The sequence below is a fragment of the Oncorhynchus kisutch genome, unplaced genomic scaffold (genome assembly GCF_002021735.2).
Source record: "Oncorhynchus kisutch isolate 150728-3 unplaced genomic scaffold, Okis_V2 scaffold1755, whole genome shotgun sequence".
Classification (NCBI taxonomy): Eukaryota; Metazoa; Chordata; class Actinopteri; order Salmoniformes; family Salmonidae; genus Oncorhynchus; species Oncorhynchus kisutch.
In genome coordinates this window covers 7,369-33,074 of record NW_022263700.1, presented here as the reverse complement: position 1 = coordinate 33,074, position 25,706 = coordinate 7,369, and the positions used below count along the sequence as shown (strand labels likewise).

The window sequence follows — 25,706 nt, the reverse complement described above, 5'->3', positions numbered from 1 at the left end:
CTGAAGTCTCGCGTTTTTACGTCTCTTGGTTTAGAAACTGGTAGTGGGGGAACAGGAAGTTCCGCGCAGGCGCGCATCATTCTTCAGAATAAAGGATACGTCAGAATTGTGCAGCCGAGACGATAACTTCTGTGTCCGTTTCTAATATATTACTACTGGTATGTAATAGCACGTTCTAATATCTAAAGAACATGTAATAACATGCTAGGTAACAAATACGTCAAGGTATTATCTCGTTTGGTGAAGGTTTTATGTGCTATTTTGGTGTCAAACAGCGTGAGTGAACGTGATAACTTGTTTACAAGTCACAGAGACTTTGGGTTAAAGTTAGTCTCTGAGTGTATGTAACGTTATCTCATTTTGTCAACTTAATTTCATAAAGGATACATTTATTTGAGATTTCTGGGTTCGTTTTACGTGTCGTTTTTGGTTTTGTGTAAAATTTCACGAGGTGGTAAAATGGCGGTTCCCCCTCGGTCTGCATTAACGCACATCAGTGCAGGCAGTGAGGGTGCAGCAAGAGAGACAATTTTACGGTTGCGCTACTGTTTTGGAGCTAAATGTAATGATGATCAGTTTTCTACATGTGAACTAGTATTCAGAGACATTCAGTTGTATCTGTCTATCTATACATGTTACTATGGTGTGAACGGAAATACTTTTGGTTTTTGACTGGAATAATACAGTGAAGACAAGGTTATTCAGGAAAATGGTACATAGTGCTGCCTACAACCATATCTTGTACAAAATGTTTTTTGGGTCATTTATGCGTTTATGTGTATAGGGGATATCTACTATAGATTAAGTGCGTTTAAGTTGTGTAGTCTAATTTTAAAGTATATACTTTGTCTAATGTGAATTAATTAATGTTTTGTTGTCAATGCTTAGCTACCAGATCTATTGAAATGAGATCAGTGCTTGACTTGGACAGGAGCTCACCGAAGCTGAGTACCGTCACCTCAAATTTCTACTGTTTGAACTCCTGTTCCTCTTAGAATATTAGCTCAACAGTATTGTGGCACTCCTGCGGCTAAATATAAACAATATTTTTAGATAATAAATTAATAAATTAAGTGCCAGAACTGTCAAGACAATAACTTTTGTGTCTTTCTCTTTATTACTACTGGCTGACTCAGATTAAGTCTGAGGCCGGTAACATCAACAGTGAGGACAAACCCAAGCTGCCTCTCTCCTTCCACACATTTTGTGGTTGCACAACTGTGTTGTGTTTTTGAAGTAATACAGTGAATACAAGGTTATTCAGGAAAATGAAACTAACCAACCAAAAATAGCACATCGTGCTGCCTAAAACAAACTGTAACCTTGTACTAAATAGTTTTTGAGTGATTTATGCATTTATCTACTACAGGTTAAGTTTTAGCTCAAATGTATTATGAAGCTCCTGCACCTAAATATAAACAGTACCAGCACACAATGAGTATCGGCAACTATTTCAGCACTGAATTACACAACTAAGTCCAGCACTGAATTAGGTAATTGAACAAGAAAAAATATTATATATTTAATAGAGAGTAAAGTAAGTGCCAGAACTGTCAAGACAATAACTTTTGTGTCCGTTTCTCTTCTACTACTTGCCGACTCTGGTATGAGGCCAGTAACATCAACAGTGAGGACAAACGCAGGCCTCCTCTCTCCTTCCACACTGAGTCCAAACCCACAGTCACTGGGTCCTGATTGTGACAGTAGAGCCCAGTTTTTACAGTAGGATCCAGAGATGGCATCAGTGAAGCTGGAAGACTGCAGTCAAACAATGGAGCTGAATGTCAACATTAAAGATGAAGAAGAGGAGAAGATTGGGGAATCTGTTAATCATGGTAAGAGCAGGTTCTATCGAACTAAGTTTGTTGTTCATTCCAACTTCCCACTGTATATGAAAAGTTGCAGTAGAACTGTTTCAATCAGAAGGTAGATGTTATTTCATGCTACTGAGACTTGCATGGTTTGACACCAGCACCAGAGAGGAGACTAAAGAGGTGAAGTAGACAAACTGCCAGTGTTTTAAAGTTCTATGAAACGAACCTTGAGATACTTTTAGAATAGTTCTATATAATATACAGTTGTAGATAATGCAGATTACGCTTCGACTAGAGCCAATATTCACATAAAATATAGAGAATATACAGATTTACAGTTCCAATGCTTCTACAATATCATCAGTTTGCAAAAACTCATTAAACAGATCCCAAATATAATGAAACTCTGGGGCTTTCTTCTTCACTATATAAGTACATTTTTCAAAAACCAGGCTTGACGTGAATTATTTTAACCAATGACCAAGTGAGGGGGAACTGACATACTTCCAGTGGAGAGCAATTGAACGTCTAGCTTGTAATAGACAGAGGTCAACCATTTTTATTTTCTCTCCTATGTAAAGAGATATTCTCTGGGTAAAGATTTAGGAGGCATAGTTTATGGATTAATGGTATTGGGGTAGAGGTCATCTCAGAGATATAGCGCAGTACTGAGCTCCAAAACATTTGTATCTCAGCACATTCCTCCAGGCAATGATACAAGGTGCCTTGAACATACAGGTCTGGGTTATTAGGGTCAAATTTCAAAATCATTTGCAAATAAATTCATTAAAAATCTTACAATGTGATTTTTTTTCTTCTCATTTTGTCTGTCATAGTTGAAGTGTAACTATGATAAATTACAGGCCTCATCTTTTTAAGTGGGAGAACTTGCACAATTGGTGGCTGACTAAATACTTTTTTGCCCCACTGTACATATACATATGAGATGAGTAATGTAGGGTATGTAAACATTATATTAAGAAGCATTGTTTAAAGTGGCTAGTGATATATTTTACATACATTTCCATCAATTCCCATTATTAAAGTGGCTGGAGTTGAGTCAGTGTGTTGGCAGCAGCCACTCGATGTTAGTGGTGGTTGTTTAACAGTCTGATGGCCTTGAAATAGAAGCTGTTTTTCAGTCTCTCAGTCCCTGCTTTGATGCACCTGAACTGACCTCGCCTTCTGGATGATAGCGGGGTGAACAGGCAGTGGCTCGGGTGGTTGTTGTCCTTGATGATCTTTATGGCCTCCCTGTGACATCGGGTGGTGTAGGTGTCCTGGAGGGCTGGTAGTTTGCCCCAGGTGATGCGTTGTGCAGACCTCACGACCCTCTGGAGAGCCTTATGGTTGTGGGCTGAGCAGTTGCCGTACCAGGCGGTGATACAGCCCGACAGGATGCTCTCGATTGTGCATCTGTCGAAGTTTGTGAGTGCTTTTGGTGACAAGCCGAATTTCTTCAGCTTCCTGAGGTTGAAGAGGCGCTGCTGCGCCTTCTTCACGACGCTGTCTGTGTGGGTGGACCAATTCAGTTTGTCTGTGATGTGTACGCTGAGGATCTTAACTTACTACCCTCTCCACTACTGTCCCATCGATGTGGATAGGAGGGTGCTCCCTCTGCTGTTTCCTGAAGTCCACAATCATCTCCTTTGTTTTGTTGATGTTTAGTGTGAGGTTATTTTCCTGACACCACACTCCGAGGGCCCTCACCTCCTCCCTGTAGGCCGTCTCGTTGTTGTTGGTAATCAAGCCTACCACTGTAGTGTCGTCCGCAAACTTGATGATTGAGTTGGAGGCGTGCATGGCCACGCAGTCGTGGGTGAACAGGGAGTACAGGAGAGGGCTCAGAACGCACCCTTGAGGGGCCCAAGTGTTGAGGATCAGCGGGGTGGAGATGTTGTTACCTACCCTCACCACCTGGGGGCGGCCCATCAGGAAGTCCAGTACCCAGTTGCACAGGGCGGGGTCGAGACCCAGGGTCTCGAGCTTGATGGCGAGTTTGGAGGGTACTATGGTGTTAAATGCTGAGCTGAAGTCGATGAACAGCATTCTCACATAGGTATTCCTCTTGTCCAGATGGGTTAGGGCCTATTTGGACCTATTTGGGCGGTAAGCAAATTGGAGTGGATCTAGGGTGTCAGGTAGGGTGGAGGTGATATGGTCCTTGACTAGTCTCTCAAAGCACTTCATGATGACGGAAGTGAGTGCTACGGGGCGATAGTCGTTTAGCTCAGTTACCTTAGCTTTCTTGGGAACCGGGACAATGGTGACCCTCTTGAAGCATGTGGGAACAGCAGACTGGGATAAGGATGGATTGAATATGTCCGTAAACACACCAGCCAGCTGGTCTGCGCATGCTCTGAGGACGCGGCTGGGGATGCCGTCTGGGCCTGCAGCCTTGCGAGGGTTAACACGTTTAAATGTTTTACTCACATCGGCTGCAGTGAAGGAGTGTCCGCAGGTTTTGGTTGCGGGCCGTGTCAGTGGCACTGTATTGTCCTCAAAGCGGGCAAAAAAGTGATTTAGTCTGTCGGGGAGCAAGACATCCTGGTCCGTGACGGGGCTGGTTTTCTTTTTGTAATCCGTGATTGACTGTAGACCCTGCCACATACCTCTTGTGTCTGAGCCGTTGAATTGTGACTCTACTTTGTCTCTATACTGACGCTTAGCTTGTTTGATTGCCTTGCGGAGGGAATAGCTACACTGATTGTATTCGGTCATGTTTCCGGTCACCTTGCCCTGGTTAAAAGCAGTGGTTTGTGCTTTCAGTTTCACGCGGATGCTGCCATCAATCCATGGTTTCTAGTTTGGGAATGTTTTAACCGTTGCTATGGGAACGACATCGTCAATGCACTTTCTAATATACTCGCTCACCGAATCAGCGTATTCGTCAATGTTGTTGTAGGAAGCAATGCAGAACATATCCCAGTCCACGTGATCGAAGCAGTCTTGAAGCGTGGAATCAGATTGGTCGTACCAGCGTTGAACAGACCTGAGCGCGGCAGCTTCTTGTTTTAGTTTCTGTCTGTAGGCAGGGAGCAACAAAATGGAGCCGTGGTCAGTTTTTCCCGAAAGGAGGGCAGGAGAGGGCCTTGTATGCGTCGCGGAAGTTAGAATAGCAATGATCCAAGGTTTTACCAGCCCTGGTTGCGCAATCGATATGCTGATACAATTTAGGGAGTCTTGTTTTCAGATTAGCCTTGTTAAAATCCCCATCTACAATGAATGCAGCCTCAGGATATGTGGTTTCAAGTTTGCAAAGAGTCAAATAAAGTTTGTTCAGGGACATCGATGTGTCTGCTTGGGGGGGAATATATACGGCTGTGATTATAATCAAAGAGAATTCCCTTGGTAGATAATGCGGTCGGCATTTGATTGTGAGGAATTCTCATTTTATTTTTTTATTTTTTTATTTCACCTTTATTTAACCAGGTAGGCTAGTTGAGAACAAGTTCTCATTTACAACTGCGACCTGGCCAAGATAAAGCATAGCAGTGTGAACAGACAGCAACAGAGTCAATAACACAGTAGGAAAAAAATTGTCTATATACATTGTGTGCAAAAGGCATGAGGAGGTAGGCGAATAATTACAATTTTGCAGATTAACACTGGAGTGAAAAATTATCAGATGGTCATGTGCAGGTAGAGATACTGGTGGGCAAAAGAGCAAAAAAGTAAATAAATAAAAACAGTATGGGGATGAGGTAGGTAAATTGGGTGGGCTATTTACCCATGGACCATGAACAGCTGCAGCGATTAGTCAGGTGAACAGAAGGACTTGAGTTCCTGTATGTTGTTGTGATCACACCACGTCTCGTTAATCATAAGGCATACGCCACCGCCCCTCTTCTTTCCAGAAAGATGTTTGTTTCTGTCGGCGCGATGCGTGAAGACACCAGCTGGCTGCACCGATTCCGTTAGCGTCTCTCGAGTGAGCCATGTTTCCGCGTAGCAAAAAACGCTACAGTCTCTGTCTCTCTGGAATGCTACCTTTGCTCGGATTTCATCAACCTTGTTGTCAAGAGACTGGACATTGGCGAGTAATATGCTAGGTAGTGGTGTGCGATGTACCCATCTCCGGAGCCTGACCAGAATACCACTTCGTTTGCCTCTTTTACGACGTCGTTGTTTTGGGTCGCAGGCTGGGATCCATTCCGCTGTTGTCATATCGATCCCGTTAACTTTTTAGGGTTGTAATCCCGTTAAGGTATTATCACGTTTGGTAAAGGTTTGATGTTTTATTTTTGTGTGGAACCGAGTGATTGTGATCAACTATTTTACAAGTCACATAGCTAGAAGCTTTTGGTTTGTCTGAATAAATGTACATAATTTCCTCAATGTAGTTTTAATAAAGAATACAAGTATTTGAGCTTTCTGAGTTTGTTTAGCATGTTATTCATTTTGTGTCAAATTCACGAGCTGGTAAAATGGAGCTGTCCACTCTGTCTGCTCCAACAGACTTCAGTGCTGGTGCAGAGAGACAATTTCATGGTCACACTCCAGTTTTGAAGCTTAATGTAATGATCATCAGTTTTCTACATGTGTACTAATATTGAGACACCTTCAGTTGTTTCTATCTTTATCTATAAATGTTACTATGGTGTGAACAGAAAATACAATACCTGAAGACCAGGTTAAAACTAAACTTGTACTAAATGTTTTTTTTGCCATTTATGTGAATTGGGGAAATCGACTTTAGTTTAAGTGCACTTACTTTGTGTAGACAAATTTTAAAGTGTGTACTTTGTGATATGAATGTTTTGTTGTCAATGCTTAGCTACCTGATCCATTGAAATGAGATCAGTGCTTGACTTGGACAGGAGCTCACTGGAGCAGAGAACCGGCACCTCAAATGTCTACTGTTTGAGCTCATGTTCCTGTCAAGGCTTTGGGTAACTGGTGAAAAGGAGTCAGACACAGGAGAGTTGAGATGCGTGGACAAGGTATTTAATACACGAAAAAACACCAGTATAGAAACAATACAACGGTCCGTGAAATATACCGGTACCACGAATAAACTGGCATTCATACAAAGCCCGGCAACAAAATACCAGCCATCAGATACGTATGCATGTGTGAAACAGAGGGTTAAATACTGAATCTGTAATGGGGGAATTGAAACCAGGTGTGAAAAAAACAAAGACAAAACAAATGGAAAATGAAAAGTGGATCGGCGGTGGCTAGAATACCAGTGACGCCGAGCGCTGCCCGAACAAGGAGAGGGACCGACTTCGGAGGAAGTCGTGACAGGAACCCCCCTTGAGCCGCGCGCCGACACCGGCCTCGGGGACGACCCGGATGGAGACAGGGGAACTCCTGCAGCATCGACAGGTCCAATACGTCCTCCACCGGCACCAGCATCTCTCCTCCGGACCGTACCCCTCCCACTCCACGAGGTACTGAAGGCCCCTCGCTAGACTCCTCGAGTCCAGTATGGCTCTAACTGCATACGCCGGGGCCCCCTCGATGTCCAAAGGGGGCGGAGGAACCTCCCGCACCTCAGATTCCTGGAGTGGACCAGCCACCACCGGCCTGAGGAGAGACGCATGGAACAAGGGGTTAAACCTCTTGATTCTAGCCATCCCGGATCCGGGATCGTGAATACAGCCTCAAGCTCATTACCATAACGCAACGTTAACTATTCATGAAAATCGCAAATTAAATGAAATAAATATGCTAGCTCTCAAGCTTAGCCTTTTGTTAACAACACTGTCATCTCAGATTTTCAAAATATGCTTTTCAACCATAGCAAAACAAGCATTTGTGTAAGATTATTGATAGCTAGCGTAGCATTTAGCGTAGCATTCAGCATGCAACATTTTCACAAAAACAAGAAAAGCATTCAAATAAAATAATTTACCTTTGAAGAACTTCAGATGTTTTCAATGAGGACACTCAGTTAGATAACAAATAATATTTTTGGATAAACTGAACATTTGCTTAGGACAAATCGCTCTGTTTTGTTCATCACGTTTAGCTACGAAAAAAACCTGTATCCAGGAGTGTAATTATCCCCGCAGCTCATTAGCATAACAATGTTAACTATTCATGAAAATCGCAAATTAAATTAAATTAATATGCTAGCTCTCAAGCTTAGCCTTTAGTTAACAACACTGTCATCTCAGATTTTCTAAATATGCTTCTCAACCATAGCAAAACAAGCATTTGTGTAACAGTATTGATAGCTAGCGCAGCTAGCGTAGCATTTAGCGTTAGCATCAGCAGGCAACATTTTCACAAAAACCAGAAAAACATTCAAATAAATCATTTACCTTTTGAAGAACTTCGGATGTTTTCAATGAGGAGACTCTCAGTTAGATAGCAAATGTTCAGTTTTTCCTGAAAGATTATTTGTTTAGGAGAAATCGCTCCGTTTGGTGCGTCACGTTTGGCTACCAAAAAAAACCGAAAATTCAGTCATCAAAACGTCGAACTTTTTTCCAAATCAACTCCATAATATCGACTGAAACACGGTAAACATTGTTTAGAATCAATCCTCAACGTGTTTTTCACATATCTCTTCGATGATATATCGTTCGTGGAAGTGTGCGTTCTCCTCTGAATCTCAATGGAAAATGCCTCCAGTTGAAGATGTTTTTTTATCCATAAATTAAAAGAGCGCCCCCTATGTCCAAGAAGTTAACTGAGCTATCTGGAGTGATCAGAGAGTAGACTATTTTTATTTTACCTTTATTTAACTAGGCAAGTCAGTTAAGAACAAATTCTTATTTTCAATGACGGCCTAGGAACAGTGGGTTAACTGCCTGTTCAGGGGCAGAACTACAGATTTTTACCTTGTCAGCTCGGGGGTTTGAACTTCCGGTTACTAGCCCAATGCTCTAACCACTAGGCTACCCTGCCGCCCCGACTAAAGAAGTGAAGTAGACAAACTGCCAGTGTTTTAAAGTTCTATGAAATGAGTCCGTGTAGTTACTAACCCTTGTGATACTGAGTGGAGGCTGATATGAAATTAGTCTGTGTAGTTACTAACTCTTGTGATAGTGAGTAGAGGATGATATGAAATGAGTCTGTGTAGTTACTAACCCTTGTGATAGTGAGTGGAGGATGACACTCCCCTTTTTAGCTTTCATCTCTTACCCACTTTTAGAATAGTTTATTCCCCTGTATTGTACAGCCTACTGATATGAATACATATGTCACCCGGTACAGACAGAAGAGGACCGGCCACCCATTTGAGCCTGGTTCCTCTCTGTTTCTTCCAAGGTTCCTGCTTTCTAGGGAGTTTTTCGTGGCCACTGTGCTTCTACATCTGCATTGCTTGCTCTTTGGGGATTTCGGGTTGGTTTCTGTAAAGGACTTTGTTACAACTTATGTAAAAGAGCTTCATAAAATACATTTGATTGATATGTATATCACACCAATTGACTGGTTGTTCTGATATTGTTCACACAGGAGACCATGTTGAGACATTCTCTACATCCAGAGAGCATCAGCAGGAAGATCACAGAGCAAAGATGTCTCACCACTGCACACATTGTGAGGAGATTTTCCCATTTCTACCAAAGCTAAAAATACACCTAAAAATACACACAGGAGAAAAACTTTACTCCTGCTCTGAATGTGGAAAATGCGTCAAAACATCAGCATCACTAAAACTTCATCAGAGAACACACACAGGAGAGAAGCCTTACTACTGCTCTGAATGTGGTGCGAGTTTCTCTCAACTGGGCCACTTAAAAAGACATGAACATATACACACAGGAGAGAAGCCTTACTCCTGCTCTGACTGGAAATAGGTTCTCTCTAATGGGTACCTTAAAACAACATGAACGTATACACACAGGAGAGAAGCCTTACTCATGTTCTGAATGTGGAAAATGCTTCAAAACATCATCATCACTAAAAAGTCATCAGAGAACACACACAGGAGAGAAGCCTTACTCATGTTCTGAATGTGGAAAATGCTTCAAAACATCAATATCACTAAAAGTTCATCAGAGAACACACACAGGAGAGAAGCCTTACTCCTGCTCTGGCTGTGGAAAGAGTTTCTTTCACCTGGGTACCTTAAAACAACATGAACGTATACACAAATTAGAGAAGCCTTACTCCTTTTCTGACTGTGGGGCAAGTTTCTCTCGTCCGGACACCTTAAAATGACCTGAACATGTACACACAGGAGAGAAGCGTTACTCCTACTCCTGACTGTGGAAAGTGTTTCTCTTGAATGTGCCATTTCAAAAGACACCAAGGGAAACACGAGTGGAGCCTTACCACTGATCTGACTATAGAACATGTTAAAACACCAGCTGAGCTTAAAGGTCATTAGAGAAAAGACAAAGGAGATAAGCCTTACTTCTGCTCTCAATGTTGCAAGAGTTTTTCCCAATTGGGCAATATAAAAACACCAACGGCTACACACTTTGAGAAGCCTTATCACTGCACTGACTGTGGGAAGAGATTCTACAGATTGGGCCAATTAAAAAGACACCAATGTACACATAAAGGAGAGAAACCTCATCAGTTTTCTCAGACCAGCTAAGAATAGACACTCCACTTAATTATCATGTCATTAAATAATTGGCAACGTTGAATTGGATCAAATGAAGAAAGTGTAGAACACTATTGTAATCCTATAGTTTCTCACTGTGAGAGAACAATGCAGAGGAAAGGGAGTGTTATAGAATGTTAGCCTCTCTTTACTGATCAGTGTGCACCTTGTCAGTTTTGGTGTGTTTTGTTAGCTTCTACTGTAAAGATATTGAGATTACCTTGAATTTGCTTTTAGGGTTGAATATCCTCTGTGAGGCATCTCACAATGGAGTCTGATGGGTGACTGGGTGGTACTGCTTCCCTCTACAGTTTTCTGTGGGAATGAGCTAGTAGACACAACATACACTGATTTTGCAAAACATTAAGGACACCTGCTCTTTTCATGACATAGACTGACCAGGTGAACCCAGGTGAAAATGATAATCCTTAATGATATACAGTGGGGCAAAAAAGTATTTAGTCAGCCACCAATTGTGCAAGTTCTCCCACTTAAAAAGATGAGGCCTGCAATGTTCATCATAGTTACACTTCAACTATGACAGACAAAATTAGAAGAAAAACAATCCAGAAAATCACATTGTAGGATATTTTATGAATTTATTTGCAAATTATGGTGGAAAATAAGTATTTGGTCACCTACAAACAAGCAAGATTTCTGGCTCTCACAGACCTGTAACTTCTTCTTTAAGAGGCTCCTCTGTCTTCCACTCGTTACCTGTATTAATGGCACCTGTTTGAACTTGTTATCAGTATAAAAGACACCTGTCCACAACCTCAAACATTCACACTCCAAACTCCACTATGGCCAAGACCAAAGAGCTGTCAAAGGACACCAGAAACAAAATTGTAGACCTGCACCAGAATGGGGAGACTGAATCTGCAATAGGTAAGCAGCTTGGTTTGAAGAAATCAACTGTGGGAGCAATTATTAGGAAATGGAAGACATACAAGACCACTGATAATCTCCCTCGATCTGGGGCTCCATGCAAGATCTCACCCCGTGGGGTAAAAATGATCACAAGAACGGTGAGCAAAAATCCCAGAACCACACGAGGGGACCTAGTGAATGACCTGCAGAGAGCTGGGACCAAAGTAACAAAGTCTACCATCAGCAAGGGCATTGAAGATGAAACGTGGCTGGGTTTTTCAGCATGACAATGATCCCAAACACACCGCCCGGGCAACGAAGGAGTGGCTTCGTAAGAAGCATTTCAAGGTCCCGGAGTGGCCTAGCCAGTCTCCAGATCTCAACCCCATAGAAAATCTTTGGAGGGAGTTGAAAGTCTGTGTTGCCCAGCAACAGCCCCAAAACATCACTGCTCTAGAGGAGATCTGCATGGAGGAATGGGCCAAAATACCAGCAACAGTGTGTGAAAACCTTGTGAAAACGTTTGACCTCTGTCATTGCCAACAAAGGGTACATAACAAACTATTGAGATAAACTTTTGTTATTGACCAAATACTTATTTTCCACCTTAATTACCAAATAAATTCATTAAAAATCCTACAAAGTGATTTTCTGGATTTTTTTTTCTTATTTTGTCTGTCATAGTTTAAGTGTACCTATGATGAACATTACAGGCCTCTCATCTTTTTAAGTGGGAGAACTTGCACAATTGGTGGCTGACTAAATACGTTTTTTGCCCCACTGTAGTTGTTGTATTTATTTTGGATCCCCATTAGCTTTCAGTAGAAAACAAGATGTTGCAGTGGGCTAAGGAATGAAAACACTGGAGAATTTTAAAAACATTGCCTGGTCTGATGAATCCCTGTTCCTGCTGTTTCACGCTGATGGGAGGAAACCACGAGTACAACATTGCAGGCTGGTGGTGGTGGTATGATGGTGTGTTTTCATGCCACATATTGGGCCCCTTGATAAAAGTGGAGCAACGTTTGTGTAAAAAATCATTGCCAATCAGGTGCATCCCTTCATGGTGGCCAGGAATGATTCCAAGAACATGACAGGGAATTCAGCTTACTGCAGTGGCCTGCTGAGTCACCAGATCTCAATCCAATTGTGCATCTGTGGGAGGACATGGAAGGAGCTATTCAGAGTAGATCCACTCCCAGCCAACTTGACACAATTGTGGGAAGCATTGGAGTCAACATGGGCCAGCATCCCTGTGGAACGTTCTCAACACCTTGGAGAGTCCATACCCCGACTATTGAGGCTGTTCTGAGGACAAAAGGAGGTATAACTCAATATTAGGAAGCCATTCCTAATGTTTTGTGCACTCAGTGTATTTCAGATAAAGATGTTGTGGTGATCAGTTTTCAGCATTAGTTTGGGTGGATTATTTTATATTACTGAACAATTTTGTTTAATGATAAACCGGCTATGAATCGAATACTTGTGTTTATTAATTTGTCTTTTAATACTAGATTCATTATTGTAGTCATTGATGATGAATGTATTTGAATAACTGTATTGAAGTCGATTGATCTGGTGGCAGGTAGCCTAGCGGTTAGGAGTGTTGGGCCAGTAACTGAAAGGTCGCTGGTTTGAATCCTGAGCCGACTAGGTGAAAAATCTGTCATTGTGTCCTTGAGCAAGCCAATTAACTCTTATTTGTCCTGTAAGTCTCTCTGGATAAAAACATCTGCTAAATGACAAGAATGCAATGAAAAATAATGTTTGTACATGAATTCATGCTGGGCAGCCACTTTTTTCTGATGTGTATAATTAAATTAAATAAACTTTTTAGTTAACTATTGTATTTTGTCGTGGTAATTTCCTGTATTACTAAATGATGAGTTGACAAACCACACACAAGTCAGAGTTATATTTTAAACTCCATCTTTAATTATATGAGCTTCACCATAGCCCTTTGACTCTCATCCAAGATGGCGTAGCAGTAAGTCGTCCTGTCGTGTCGTGTCCCTGTATATTTTGTTTATATTTTGTTTATTCTTCGTTTTTTTACATATTTTTCGTTTTTTACATAGCTATCCCTTTAAAAACATTTTGCTAAACCTAAGCTTCCAAATACGCTGGATCTTCACAACTAGCTATCTAGCTAAACCGCAACCCTGGACGATTACCCCTGGCTAGCGTTTCCACCCACTTAGCTTGAAGCTAGCCCGGCCTGCGCTACCACCGTAGCATACTCCTGAGCTACAATACCCGGGCCCACGACCGGTCTATCGATGTCACCGCATGAAGAGGAATAAACAGACTCACCCCATCGCGACGTCCCCCAAAGGCTAACTCTCTAGCCCTCGCTATCTCCCTGCTTGCTAATTCGGCCTGCTAACTGCTAGCTTGTCCAGCTCCGGTCCGCTAACTGCTACCTTGTCTAGCCCGGGCCTACAAACTGTTAGCTTGTTAGCACAGGCCTGCTAACCGCCTGAATCGCCGCGTCCCAAACGCCCACCGGACCCATATTTACTTTCTATCTCTTTTGACTTTTAATTTGTTTATACCTTCCGGAAACCTGCCTCACCCAATGTGATACGGAATCGCTATTATTTTTTATTTATTTTTAGAACACACTCAAGAACCTCCAGAAGCTAACCAGCTAACTAGCTACAAGCTATTCAGTCATTGTTCGTTTTTTTAACCTGGATAACACTCGCCAGTCCAGCTTCCCTTCCCCATCCACCGCTGCCCCCTGGACACTGATCTCTTGGCTACATAGCTGATGCACGCTGGACTGTCCATAAATCACGGTACTCCATTCTGCTTGTTTGTTTTATCTGTTGGCCCCGTTGCCTAGTCTACGCCATTTTACCTGCTGTTGTTGTGCTAGCTGATTAGCTGTTGTCTCACCTACTGTTTTAGCTAGCTTTCCCAATTCAACACCTGTGATTACTGTATGCCTCGCTGTATGTCTCTCTCAAATGTCAATATGCCTTGTATACTGTTGTTCAGGTTAGTTATCATTGTTTTAGTTCACAATGGAGCCCCTAGTTCCACTCTTCATACCCCTGATAACTCCTTTGTCCCACCTCCCACACATGCGGTGACCTCACCCATTACTACCAGCATGTCCAGAGATACAACCTCTCTCATCATCACCCAGTGCCTGGGCTTACCTCCGCTGTACCCGCACCCCACCATACCCCTGTCTGCGCATTATGCCCTGAATATATTCTACCATGCCCAGAAACCTGCTCCTCTTATTCTCTGTCCCCAACGCTCTAGGCGACCAGTTTTGATAGCCTTTAGCCGCACCCTCATACTACTCCTTCTCTGTTCCGCGGGTGATGTGGAGGTAAACCCAGGCCCTGCATGTCCCCAGGCACCCTCATTTGTTGACTTCTGTGTTCGAAAAAGCCTTGGTTTCATGCATGTCAACATCAGAAGCCTCCTCCCTAAGTTTGTCTCACTCACTGCTTTAGCACACTCTGCTAACCCTGATGTCCTTGCTGTGTCTGAATCCTGGCTCAGGAAGGCCACCAAAAATTCAGAGATTTCCATACCCAACTATAACATCTTCCGTCAAGATAGAACTGCCAAAGGGGGAGGAGTTGCAGTTTACTGCAGAGATGGCCTGCAAAGTAATGTCATACTTTCCAGGTCCATACCCAAACAGTTCGAACTACTAATTTTGAAAATTACTCTCTCCAGAAATAAGTCTCTCACGGTTGCCGCCTGCTACCGACCCCCCTCAGCTCCCAGCTGTGCCCTGGACACCATTTGTGAATTGATCGCCCCCCATCTAGCTTCAGAGTTTGTTCTGTTAGGTGACCTAAACTGGGATATGCTTAACACCCCGCCAGTCCTACAATCTAAGCTAGATGCCCTCAATCTCACACAAATCATCAAGGAACCCACCAGGTACAACCCTAACTCTGTAAACAAGGGCACCCTCATAGACGTCATCCTGACCAACTGGCCCTCCAAATACACCTCCGCTGTCTTCAACCAGGATCTCAGCGATCACTGCCTCATTGCCTGTATCCGCTACGGAGCCGCAGTCAAACGACCACCCCTCATCACTGTCAAACGCTCCCTAAAACACTTCTGTGAGCAGGCCTTTCTAATCGACCTGGCCCGGGTATCCTGGAAGGACATTGACCTCATCCCGTCAGTTGAGGATGCCTGGTCATTCTTTAAAAGTAACTTCCTCACCATTTTAGATAAGCATGCTCCGTTCAAAAAATGCAGAACTAAGAACAGATACAGCCCTTGGTTCACCCCAGACCTGACTGCCCTCGACCAGCACAAAAACATCCTGTGGCGGACTGCAATAGCATCGAATAGTCCCCGTGATATGCAACTGTTCAGGGAAGTCCGGAACCAATACACGCAGTCAGTCAGGAAAGCTAAGGCCAGCTTCTTCAGGCAGAAGTTTGCATCCTGTAGCTCCAACTCCAAAAAGTTCTGGGACACTGTGAAGTCCATGGAGAACAAGAGCACCTCCTCCCAGCTGCCCACTGCACTGAGGCTAGGTAACACGGTCACCACTGATAAATCCATGATTATCGAAAACTTCAATAAGCATTTCTCAACGGCTGGCCATGCCTTCCGCCTGGCTACTTCAACCTCGGCCAACAGCTCCGCCCCCCCCGCAGCTCCTCGCCCAAGCCTCTCCAGGTTCTCCTTTACCCAAATCCAGATAGCAGATGTTCTGAAAGAGCTGCAAAACCTGGACCCGTACAAATCAGCTGGGCTTGACAATCTGGACCCTCTATTTCTGAAACTATCTGCCACCATTGTCGCAACCCCTATTACCAGCCTGTTCAACCTCTCTTTCATCTCGTCTGAGATCCCCAAGGATTGGAAAGCTGCCGCAGTCATCCCCCTCTTCAAAGGGGGAGACACCCTGGACCCAAACTGTTACAGACCTATATCCATCCTGCCCTGCCTATCTAAGGTCTTCGAAAGCCAAGTCAACAAACAGGTCACTGACCATCTCGAATCCCACCGTACCTTCTCCGCTGTGCAATCTGGTTTCCGAGCCGGTCATGGGTGCACCTCAGCCACACTCAAGGTACTAAACGACATCATAACCGCCATCGATAAAAGACAGTACTGTGCAGCCGTCTTCATCGACCTCGCCAAGGCTTTCGACTCTGTCAATCACCATATTCTTATCGGCAGACTCAGTAGCCTCGGTTTTTCGGATGACTGCCTTGCCTGGTTCACCAATTACTTTGCAGACAGAGTTCAGTGTGTCAAATCGGAGGGCATGCTGTCCGGTCCTCTGGCAGTCTCTATGGGGGTGCCACAGGGTTCAATTCTCGGGCCGACTCTTTTCTCTGTGTATATCAATGATGTTGCTCTTGCTGCGGGCGATTCCCTGATCCACCTCTACGCAGACGACACCATTCTATATACTTTCGGCCAGTCTTTGGACACTGTGCTATCTAACCTCCAAACAAGCTTCAATGCCATACAACACTCCTTCCGTGGCCTCCAACTGCTCTTAAACGCTAGTAAAACCAAATGCATGCTTTTCAACCGGTCGCTGCCTGCACCTGCATGCCCGACTAGCATCACCACCCTCGATGGTTCCGACCTAGAATATGTGGACGTCTATAAGTACCTAGGTGTCTGGCTAGACTGCAAACTCTCCTTCCAGACTCATATCAAACATCTCCAATCGAAAATCAAATCAAGAGTCGGCTTTCTATTCCGCAACAAAGCCTCCTTCACTCAAGCCGCCAAGCTTACCCTAGTAAAACTGACTATCCTACCGATCCTCGACTTCGGCGATGTCATCTACAAAATGGCTTCCAACACTCTACTCAGCAAACTGGATGCAGTCTATCACAGTGCCATCCGTTTTGTCACTAAAGCACCTTATACTACCCACCACTGCGACTTGTATGCTCTAGTCGGCTGGCCCTCGCTACATATTCGTCGCCAGACCCACTGGCTCCAGGTCATCTACAAGTCTATGCTAGGTAAAGCTCCGCCTTATCTCAGCTCACTGGTCACGATGGCAACACCCATCCGTAGCACGCGCTCCAGCAGGTGTATCTCACTGATCATCCCTAAAGCCAACACCTCATTTGGCCGCCTTTCGTTCCAGTACTCTGCTGCCTGTGACTGGAACGAATTGCAAAAATCGCTGAAGTTGGAGACTTTTATCTCCCTCACCAACTTCAAACATCAGCTATCTGAGCAGCTAACCGATCGCTGCAGCTGTACATAGTCTATTGGTAAATAGCCCACCCTTTTCACCTACCTCATCCCCGTACTGTTTCTATTTATTTACTTTTCTGCTCTTCTGCACACCAATATCTCTACCTGTACATGACCATCTGATCTTTTATCACTCCAGTGTTAATCTGCAAAATTGTAATTATTTGCCTACCTCCTCATGCCTTTTGCACACATTGTATATAGACCCCCCCTTCGTTTTCTACTGTGTTATTGACTTGTTAATTGTTTACTCCATGTGTAACTCTTTGTTGTATGCTCACACTGCTATGCTTTATCTTGGCCAGGTCGCAGTTGCAAATGAGAACTTGTTCTCAACTAGCCTACCTGGTTAAATAAAGGTGAAATAAAAAAATAAAAATAAAAATTCAGTGTCTATAAATGAATTTTCTGAGAGTGCTTACAAAAGAATACTTAGTATCTTTTATAGCCAAGATACACCCCTCTCAACTCACATGATGAACCACAGATCTCAGGAACTTCACAAAGACCTTTTACTTGAAAGAGGATTATCCCATAGCCAGATAGCATTAGCTATAAATTATCGTTCAGTTTGGTGTCTTGGATGAGGTTCTACTTCTCGTTCTTGGTACTTCATATTACCAAAACATTACCTCATCCAATGGCATATATCAATTGTCTACTTTAGATGCTCCCATCTCAAATACACCCCACCCATGGACAAGCTCCCTGAGGGGAGTGAGCCTCTAGGTCATATACTATCTCAAAATTCAGACATTGTGGAGCCCTTCACATCGTTTCACAGATAAATTCATGATGAAGACAATGTTCAAACCTGAATTCTCCCTTTCGGATATTCTGCCTATTACCAGACATGTAAAAGACAAGCCTGACATCTCCCCTCTCTGGGCCCCAAGTGACTTTTCCCTAGAGGAGATAGGAAAATGCAACTGCCAACAGTATAGTCCAAAAGAAAACATTCTAATGACAAGTATAAAGTAAATAGAACATCTATGTTACCTAACTAATTCTGATTCAGCTACGAAAATATACAATACACAACATTGCCGCTTTGTTTATCCTGGCCAGAGGGACATGACCCTAGTAGGCTAGAGCAACTAAGTTAGTGTTAATGTTAGCTAGCATGCACGTATCCAAGCAGAGTTTCTTATGTTAGCCTAGAGAAATAATAGTTTGCGACATGAATGGAAACGGATCATTAATATAGCAACCTTATCAAATTACAAACGTTTTTAAAAATGTTGATGCTTACAATTATCCGCGTGTCGTTGTGTTACGGTCTTGAGGAACAAATGGCGGGTGGTTGACTTGCTTCTTTCTCCCAGTTTTGAGGCATGGCAGTTATACATTGTAATACATTCCGTTGTGATATTGTAAATGGACATCGGTTTCTTTTGGAGCGCGATTCATCAACAATTCTGTATTTTGGGGAGATAATTTGAGGCCAGGAAGATGGTGAAGGAGCCATTAGGAAAGGTAGTCAGTCAGTGACCAGTAGTAGTTTTGTATTGATTTCATGCATCTCAGAAGAGCAGAAGGAGAAAGCATTGTGTTTTTCGGAGCAGGGCAGCGATTAAAGGGTGTTATATCTGGGGTTTTGTTATATATTGAGGTTCATCGTCTTGAGCAGAAGATTCCAGGAGTGGTTGGAGCACTAAACCGTGTAGTAGATGGATAGAAGGAAGAAAGTCAATCAGTTTTACTGTTGTTTGAAGAAGATAATCTGCCTACTCCCGAGGTAAAGTTGCTTTTATATTCACACATTCGGACAATAAGCAGACAATCAGCAGACATTTGCAAAAAGCCCTTAATAATTGTGTTTTAGGTCAGTTAGGATCACCACTTTATATTAAGAATGTGAAATGTCCGAATAATAGTAGAGTGATTTATTTCAGTTAATTTCTTTCATCACATTCCCAGTGGGTCAGAAGTTTGCATACACTCAATTAGTATTTGGTAGCATTGCTTTTAAATTGTTTAACTTGGGTCAAACGTGTCGGGTAGCCTTCCACAAGCTTCCCACAATAAGTTGGGTGAATTTTGGCCCATTCCTCCTGACAGAGCTGGTGTAACTGAGTCAGGTTTGAAGGCCTCCTTGCTCGCACACTCTTTTTCAGTTCTGCCCACAAATGTTCTATAGGTTTGAGGTCAGGGCTTTGTGATGGCCACCCCAATACCTTGACTTTGTTGTCCTTAAGCCATTTCGCCACAACTTTGGAAGTATGCTTGGCATCATTGTCCACATCATTTTCTATTTTGTGAAGTGCACCAGTCCCTCCTGCAGCCAAGTACCCCCACAACATGATGCTGCCACCCCCGTGCTTCACGGTTGGGATATTGTTCTTCGGCTTGCCTCCCCCCTTTTCCTCCAAACATAACGATGGTCATTATGGCCAAACAGTTCTGTTTTTGTTTCATCAGACAAAAGGATATTTCTCAAAAAAGTACAATCTTTGTCCCCATGTGCAGTTGCAAACCGTAGTCTGGCTTTTTTATGGTGGTTTTGGAGCAGTGGCTTCTTCCTTGCTGAGCAGCCTTTAAGGTTATGTCGATATAAGACTCATTTTTACTGTGGATATAGATACTTTTGTACCTGTTTCCTCCAGCATCTTCACGAGGTCCTTTGTTGTTGTTCTGAGATTGATTTACACTTTTTGCGCCAAAGTACGTTTATCTCTAGATGACAGAACGCTTCTCCTTCCTGAGCGGTATGACAGCTGCATGGTCCCATGGTGTTTATACTTGCATGCTATTGTTTCTACAGATGAACGTGGTACCTTCAGGCATTTGGAAATTGCTCCCAAGGATGAACCAGACTTGTGGAGGTCTACAATTTTTTGTCGAGGTCTTGGCTGATTTAGTTTGATTTTCCCATGATGGGTCGGCAGGGTAGCCTAGTGGTTAGAGCGTTGGACTAGTAACCGAAAGATTGCAAGTTCAAATCCCCAAGCTGACAAGGTACAAATATGTCGTTCTGCCCCTGAACAGGCAGTTAACCCACTGTTCCTAAGCAAAGAGGCACTGAGTTTGAAGGTAGGCCCTGAAATACAGGTACACCTCCAATTGACTCAAATTATGTCAATTAGCCTACCAGAAGCTTCTAAAGCCATGACATAATTTTCTGGAATTTTCCAAGCTGAATTTTCCAAGCCTCTCTGAACTACCCATCCCGGATCCGGGAGCGTGACTACACCCTCAGGCTCATTACCATAACGCAACGTTAACGATTTCTAAAAATCGCAAATGAAATGAAATAAATATGCCTGCTCTCAAGCTTAGCCTTTTCTTAACAACACTGTCATCTCAGATTTTCAAAATATGCTTTTGAACCATAGAAAATCAATCATTTGTGTAAGAGTGTTGATGGCTAGCTTAGCATTTAGCACATAACATTTTCACAAAAACCAGCAAAGGAATCAAATAAAATAATTTACCTTTGAAGAACTTCAGATGTTTCAATGAGGAGACTCTGTTACATAGCAGATGTACAGTTTTTCCTGAAAGATTCTTTGTGTAGGACAAATCGCTCCGTTTTGTTACTACACATTTGGCTACCGAAACGAACCGAGAATTCAGTCACCAAAACGTCGAACTTTTTTCCGAATTAACTCCATAATATCGCCCGAAACATGGCAAACGTTGTTTGAATCAATCCTCAAGGTGTTTTTTCACATATCTCTTCATTGATATGCCGTTCGTGGAAGCATGGTTTTTCTCAGAATCCCATGGAAAAATACCAGCACCTGAGTTTTGCGCACCAATTTCCACGCAGGACACAGTGAGGACACTTGGAAAATGTAGTCTCTTATGGTCAATCTTCCAATGATATGCCTGCAAATACGTCACAATGCTCCAGACCCCTTGGGGAAACGATAGAAAGGGTAGGCTCATTCCTGTCGCATTCACAGCCATATAAGGAGATGATGCAAATCGGAGCCTCAGAAATCCTGTTCATTTCCTGGTTGCAGAAACATCTTGGTTTCGCCTGTAGCATGAGTTCTGGGGCACTCACAGTGAAAATCTTTGCAGTTCTGGAAACGTCAGAGTGTCTTCTTTCCAAAGCTACCAATTCCATGCATAGTCGAGCATCTTTTTGTGACAAAATATTGCGCTTAAAACGGGAACGTCTTTTTATCCAAAAATGAAATAGCGCCCCCATAGGCACAGTAAATTTAGTGTATGTAAACTTCCTGCCCACTGTAATTGTGATACAGTGAATTATAAGTGAAATAATGTCTGTAAACAATTGTTGGACATAGTTGCACATAGTTATTGACCTCACAATAAGCCATATTCAAGTAATTTAAACAACTTACATTACTATGAAGCGGTAGCCGTGGAGATGAACAACACATGGGTGCTGAAAGTAGGCTAATTGGAGAAGGTCTAATTCATTTAAACAGTCTTCAAATTAAACTGACTTTAGGCTACTAACAGGAACGCTTTGTGTTGGAGTATATTCCTTCCTATTGAAGGAATCAGAGGTAGGTCTATATGTAACGGATGTGAAACGGCTAGCTAGTTAGCGGTGGTTCGCGCTAAATAGCGTTTCAATAGCGTTTCAATCGGTGACGTCACTTGCTCTGAGACCTTGACAGGGCCGCGGCTTTTGTGGAGCGATGGGTAACGATGCTTCGTGGGTGACTGTTGTTGATGTGTGCAGAGGGTCCCTGGTTCGCGCCTGGGTATGGTCGAGGGGTCGGTCTGAAGTTATACTGTTACATATACCCGTTTGACAGACTAAATTCTAGGGCTATTATCCATAGATTCTGTCAGCCTATTCCTTCAGTCACCATTAGAGTTTAATATTTTCCCGGGATTTGACAAATGTGCCATCCTGAGTGGGGCAGCGGTCTAAGACACTGCATCTCAGTGCTAGAGGCATCACTACAGACCCTGGTTTGATTCCAGGCTGTATCACAACCGGCTGTGATTGGGAGTCCCATAGGGCAGAGCACAATTGGCCAAGTGTCGTTCGGATTAGGGTTTGCCCAGGGTAGGCCGTCATTGTAAATAAGAATTTGATCTTAACCCAGAGATCTTTGCCTTGATTCGGCAGTCTGGTCCAGATCATCATGGCACTTGTAGTTCTTTATGATAGCAACATTAGCAGCTAATTAGCATTTCATTTTTGAGCAGGTTGAGAGCCTCAAGTTCCTTGGTGTCCACATCACCAACAAACTAACATGGTCCAAGGCTAACATGGCCGCAAGGCACTACAGAGGGTAGTGCGAACGGCCCAGTACATCACTGGGGCCAAGCTTCCTGGACATAATTATATCTACATCTGAGAAGTTTTTGGGCCTCCAAGACTTCACATACTACTGTCGCCAGAAAATGTTTCACCCTTAGAGGATCGGTACTGCGACTGCTGTGTTAATGCTTATCAGTTGCCATGTACAAAGTATCAAAATACTAAAATACAACTTAAACCGGACTCTAAAATAATTTAATTTAAATGTTAATAGTATTTTTTTTATCACGGAAACAATAAAAAATATGGACAAATAAATAAATAATGAAATGTTAATTATATACAGGCGCCCGTGTAATCATCTGCCAGAGAGTGGCCCCAATCGTCCCGAGCCCCAAGTAATACATTTGGGTCAGATAACTCACACCGGAATCAGCCCGAGCCCCAAGTAATGCATTTGGGCCAGATAACTCACACCGGATTCGGCCCGAGCTCAATCCCCGCATCCTCGGGCCACATGATTTCGGCCGAGTCTGACTCAGCCGAGTGCCCCGACACACAGCCGGAATCCGCCCAGATCCACTGTGCTAGCTGGGGTGGGACAATATTCCACAGGCCACAATCGACAGCTTGATCAACACTATGCAAAGGAGAAGTGTCCCAGAGAAGGAGCAGCAGCAGCAGGAGCAGCAGCAGGAGAGGGCAGGAGCAGCAACAGCAGCAGGAGCAGCAGGAGAGGGCAGGAGCAGCAGCAGCAGCTACCCCCTTCTCATGTAATGGGGTAGGGCCAACCCAAGGATCCCGAAATGCACGGACTGTGTTAGTGGGGGAACAGGAAGTTCCCGACAGGCACGCACCATTCTTCAGAATTTTAAAAAAGCGCCAGAACTGTGCAGTTAAGAAGGTAACTTTTGTGCCCGTTTAATTTTATTACTACAGGTACGTAATAGCACGTTTAAAAGTTCCATGCTAGGTAACAAATCCATTAAATTATTATCACGTTTGGTAAAGGTTTGATGTGTTATTTTTGTGTCAAACCGAGTGGAGAACGTGGTGACAAACTATTTTACAAGTCACGTAACTAGAGACGTTGGTGTTAGTGTTAGTCTTAGTGGATGTACATATTCTGCTCAGGTTCAATTTCATAAATAATCAATTTATTTGAGATTTCCGAGCTTCATGTTATCGGTTTTGTGTAAAATTCACACGCTGTGAAAATGGCGGCGCCGACTCGGACTGGGTCAACGGACTAAAGTGCAGACAATGTTACGGTTGCGCTACTGTTTTGAAGCTGAATGTAATGATTGTTGCTTTTCTACATGTGTACTAATATTCAGACACATGCAGTTGTTTCTATCTTTCTCTATACATTTGAGTATGGTGTGAACGGAAATACTGCTGGTTTTTGATTGAAACAACGAAGACGCGCGGTTCTTCAGGAAAATAATACATAGTGCTGCCTGAAACTAACTAACCCTGTACTTCATGGTTTTGGAGTCATTTTATGTGAATTTAGGAAATCTATATATTAAGTGTCTTACGTTGTGTGTCCTTTGTGTCTAATATTAATGCATCAATGTTTTCTTGTCAATGCTTACCTACCTGATCTATTGAAATGAAATCAGTTCTTGACATGGACACGAGTTCAACTCCAGATTTCTACTGTTTGAGCACATGTTCCTCTTATAGAATATTAGCTTAACAGTGTTGTGGAGCTCCTGCACCTAAATATAAACAGTACCGGTATCTATTCCAGGCCAAGTCAATCACTGAATTAGATAATTGAACAAGAAGAAATATAATATATTTTTAAAGAATAAAGAGGGTGCCAGAACTGGCAAGACAATAATGTTTGTCTGTTCCTCTTCTACTACTTGCCGACTCAGGTATGAGGCTAGTAACATCAACAGTGAGGACAAACCCAGCCCTCCTCTCTCCTTCTGCACTGAGTCCAAACCTACAGTCGCTGGGTCCTGATTGCGACAGTGGAGCCCAGTTTGCACTGCAGGGTCCAGAGATGGCATCAGTGAAGTTGGAGGACTGCAGTCAAACCCTGGAGCTGAATGTCAACATTAAAGATGAAGAAGAGGAGGAGAAGATTGGGACATCTGTTTCTCATGGTAAGAGCAGGTTCTAAGTTTGTTTCATTCCAACTTCCCACTGTGCAGGAACAGTTGCAGTAGAACTGTTTCATGATGAACTGTTTCAATGAGAAGGTTGAAGTGCCCATTATTTATATTCTAACTATAGAATTAGAATAATAATTATCCATTTCAGCTTCAAAACAGTAGTGTGACCTTAAATGTAATGATTATCAGTTTCTACATGTGTAGAATATTGACACATTCAGTCTGTCTTATGTATTTCTATATGGAAATACAATTGTTTTTTGATTGGAATAATACCGTGAAGAAGGTTAAGGAAAATAGTACATAGTGCTGCCAAAAACAAACTGTAACCTTGTACTAAATGGTTTTTGAGTCTTGTATGCATTTATCTACTACAGGTTAAGTTTTAGCTCAAATGTATTATGAAGCTCCTGCACCTAAATATAAACAGTACCGGCACACAAAATGAGTATCGGCAACTATTTCAGTCCAAGTCAAGGACTGAATTAGATAATTGACCAAGAAAAAATCTAATATATTTAATAGTGAATAAAGAAAGTGGCAGGACTTTGAAGACACTACTTTTGTGTCCGTTTCTCCTCTAGTACTTGCCGACTCTGGTATGAGGCCGGTAACATCAACAGTGAGGACAAACGCAGGCCTCCTCTCTCCTTCCACACTGACTCTAAACCTACAGTCACTGGGTCCTGATTGTGACAGTGGAGCCCAGTTTGCACTGCAGGATCCAGAGATGGCATCAGTGAAGCTGGAAGACTGCAGTCAAACACTGGAGCTGAATGTCAACATGAAAGATGAAGAAGAGGAGGAGAAGATTGGGACATCTGTTTCTCATGGTAAGAGCAGGTTCTAACTAACTAAGTTTGTGTTTTTCATTCCAACTTCCCACTGTGTATGAACAGTTGCAGTAGAACTGTTTCATGATGAACTGTTTCAATGAGAAGGTAGATGTTATTTCATGCTAC

The 25,706-nt window shown here is 42.9% G+C and overlaps 2 long non-coding RNA genes across 2 annotated transcripts; both read left to right on the top strand.

Moving 5' to 3' along the window:
* Positions 1 to 13,045, top strand: LOC116367797 (uncharacterized). The gene is made up of 2 exons (XR_004208445.1): positions 1 to 1,835; positions 9,228 to 13,045. It is a non-coding gene; the product is annotated as an uncharacterized LOC116367797 (long non-coding RNA).
* Positions 13,046 to 23,020: 9,975 nt separating this feature from the next.
* On the top strand, positions 23,021 to 25,450 carry LOC116367798 (uncharacterized). The gene is made up of 3 exons (XR_004208446.1): positions 23,021 to 23,519; positions 24,502 to 24,735; positions 25,329 to 25,450. It is a non-coding gene; the product is annotated as an uncharacterized LOC116367798 (long non-coding RNA).
* The last annotated feature ends 256 nt before the right edge of the window (positions 25,451 to 25,706 follow it).